The sequence below is a fragment of the Callorhinchus milii genome, unplaced genomic scaffold (assembly GCF_018977255.1).
Source record: "Callorhinchus milii isolate IMCB2004 unplaced genomic scaffold, IMCB_Cmil_1.0 Scaffold12, whole genome shotgun sequence".
In the NCBI taxonomy this organism is placed as follows: domain Eukaryota; kingdom Metazoa; phylum Chordata; class Chondrichthyes; order Chimaeriformes; family Callorhinchidae; genus Callorhinchus; species Callorhinchus milii.
This window is the reverse complement of record NW_024704753.1, coordinates 19,829,100-19,832,769: the sequence shown is the minus strand read 5'-3', so window position 1 is coordinate 19,832,769 and position 3,670 is coordinate 19,829,100.

Below are 3,670 nucleotides of genomic sequence, written 5' to 3'. Positions count from 1 at the left end.
CGTCATGGGGGGGGGGGGGGACGACAGCCGAGCGGTGAAGCCCGGGGCGGGCGGGGGCCTGAGGTAACGACACCAACAGCAGAAGCCGCCAACGGACCCGACTCAGCCCTGTGCGCGTCGCGGTTGCTGGCTTTACAATAAGAGCGGCTGTGATTGGCCCAAACGTCTCCGGCCGGAGGCGTTTAGACCAATCACAGCCGCTCTTATTGTAAAGTCGGCCACTCAGCGCGCGCGCGGAACCGCCTCCTCCTCCCCCCCCCCTTTTTGTTTGCGCGCGCGGCCCGCAGCGACTCAGCACCAATCAGGTGGCCCGCATTACCCGGCACGTGACGCCCGGGCCGCGCGTGGAGCCACTCCCCCTTCATTCCCTCTCCCCCCCGCCGCACGCGCTCCCTCTTCGCGCGCTTTTTTCAACCGTCACTGCAGTCCTCCGGCTCAGAGGCGCGTCCGTCGGGGAGTCAGAGAAGTCGTGAGGGAGCGGCAGATTAGCGACGGATAGACTGGACGGGCGGATATGGACGGGACCGATTTTGAAGGCAGGAATCTGACAACAAACCCCGTACGATTATTGTTTTACATCGTGCGAGTTAAACCCTTGTCACCGCCCCCCCCCCCCCCCCCCCAATCCTCGCCTCGTCTCCACCGACGTCCCATCAAAGCCCCTCCATTACCTCAGCCGAGCTCCTCCAACCCCCCGCAAACTCTCTCTCTCTCTCTCGCTCGCCCCGCTGTCGGCGGGCGGGCCTTTCCGCCACTCCGGATCTCCACCCCGCACTCCCTCCGCCCTCCTCGCCCCCTCCCTCGCCGCCTGTGCTTTCGATCTCCCCGCTGCCGCCCCACACCCCCACCGCTCCGACCGCCCAGCGCCTCGGGTCGGCCTCCCCCATGCGCTTTGCAACCTCGCCCGTCACGGCAGCCATCGAGAGTTCGTGACGTGCTCGAGGCCCGGCCGGCGAGCCGTCACCCCGCGCCACCGCACCGCGATCCCCGCGCCCCGGACAGCAAAGCCGCCGTTTTGGACGGACCGTTTGCGTGTGGAGAACGCGTGCGGTTGGGGCCCGCGGCGCCTGCGGTCCCGACCGTCGCGACCTAACCGCTCCGTGCAGTTCGTTAAGAGGGCGGAGGGCGAGGGAAGGTTCTGCCCGCGGTGGCGGGAGGAGCGCAGACCCGGTGGGGGCCCCCGACGGTCTGTCTCTGCGCCGCGGTACGTTCTGACCGATTCTCTCTCGTGTGCGTTCCAAATAAACCGGTGTCGATTTTCACCGGAGAGCGCCGAGACGGAGCGAGTGTTGAGCCGACGAGAGAAGTAATAATGCGGCCAATGAAAAAGGGGGAGGGTTTCCAGCCCCGACAACGGCGAGAACATCAGCCGTCTGCGTTTTAGCAGCAGCGCCTGATTGGGGATTATTGATTTTTGGGGTTTGCTTCGGTTGAGAGCTATTGACTACTCATATGAATCACATTCGTGGGGTTACGGACTGCTCTGTGCAGCAGCAACAGGACCGCCACTCTCGGCACTGAGCAGCGATTAACCCTTTAGCGACGTAGTTCTTCTCTTCGCGTGTGGCGGTGAAACGGACATCTGCCATCCAGTCATTTGAAAATAACGGCCTTTCCCTCCGTTCCCTGAACACATCGCCTGTCAGGAGGCAGCCGTCGTGCAAAAGCTAATAACGATGATACAGCTGCACACCCTCTGGCAGTCTGTAGCATGAAGTATTAAGTGTTTAACGCCACCAATGCCAAGAGTTCAAATCCGAGGAAAAAAGCTGCACATATTCAAACTGCGGGACAACATCAGATAACGGTGTAGACGAACACCTTTCGTGAGTTCACTGTTGGCTCTTTGATGAAGGTATTGCCCCTCAAAGGAAAACCTGACAACTCGGGTCTTACTTCAGGACAGTTCACTTCCTGTGGACATTCCATATAGCTATAATGTTGAGGAGATAGTACAATTGAAAATGTCATTTGTTGTTGTCTGTGCTTTGCCAATCAAAGCAGGTGGACACATCTAGAGTGATTAGCTGGTGTAAAGGAAAACTACAAATACCAACGTTCATTTTAATATAGTGTATAATTCCTGATATAAAATCTGATCTCATAAAGAGCCTCAAACATATACATCGCAGGCAGCCATTACATATCCTACTGTCATTAACATTCAAACCTGACTCCTTTTTCTAGTAATGTATCTGGTACATAACTGACCCGTGTGTCTGTAACCCACTATAGCAAGTGTTGGATGTAAAATCCACTGAGAAAGGCCTATTCTTTCATGCACATACATTAGAATAGACAGTACAGAAACAGGCCGTTGGGCCCAACTGGTTTATGCTCCACCTGAGCCTCCTCCTGCCCTTCCTCAACTAAGCCTTCAAACATAACCTTCTATTCCTTTCTCCCTCATGCAACTATCTAGCTTTCCCTTAAATACATACTATTCTCCAGATCAGGAAGAATACTGATCCTTGAAATAATTGGGTGAAAGTTGTTTCCTTCAAATAACTCACGTTGGATATTATTTTACCGCCAATGTAAAGTAGCTTAGCTTTAAAGGGGAAGAAATGCATCATACTGGAAATCTATGAAATCCATTTGTCAATTTAATATTTAATCTGAATTCAAACTCATAATAATCTTGCAAACTGAAAGGAAGATAAATTACCCCTAAAAGTCTGTGAAGTAAGGCCATCTCAGGCAATAATTGTTTACCTTGCTATAATGTCTATTTTCAATGTGGGGATTTAAGTGCTTAACCTAAAAAACATTAAGCAGGAATACTTATTGTATAATGGTAATTGTCACATACATAAAATACTTATTAACCACCCTTCAACTTGTATTTCCAGAGATCAACATTTATTTCATACCTATTACAGCTGAACGTATTAGTTGATGAGGGAACAGCATGATTACTTTAGCATCAGCTGTGGTCCGTCAGTTGGGAAGAAAGAAGGCCTAGAAGGTTGTACATCATATCTGATAATAAAGTCAGCTGAAGATGATTCCAGTTTATTATTTTTTACATCCATTTTTATCAACATCGTGTCAACTTTTGATAAGAAAATAAAGGTCTCTCCTAATCAGCATAATTGACATTTTCATATGTTAATCAGTGTTTTAAAATAAGGGTTTATTCCTTTAGAATTTGCAAATTCTTTATTATTTCCATGCTTGACATACAATTAATTTGCATAGTCTCAATGAAGCAGTTAAGAAGTTTACTTCATGGTTCTAGCCCCAGCGATGCCTAGTGCCTGGCAATTGGATTTCTCAGCCACGTGTGCAATGTCATTTGTTGGTGTACAATCAAGCTGTTGGATCTCATGGAAAATCTGCTGCTCAGTAAAAGATAGCTGAACTATAGGACAGAATGATGTATGGATATCTATCAGCAACAATGGAAAAATAATAAGGTAAACAGGAAAGGGAATATGGTGATCACACAAGGGTGCATTGCTCGTAAGTACATTTTAATGTTTTCTGCCAGTTGGTTGATAATTGATACTGGACCAAAAATGAAGATCTATATTGTGCTTGAGCTGTAACATGAGTTCCTTGTGAGTTTAAGATGACTGACCAGTGACAACTATGCAAAGAAAAAATATCAACAAGAAGTTAATGCTTGGAAGCAATAAGGTTTTGATTTCATCAAATGCTGCCTTCT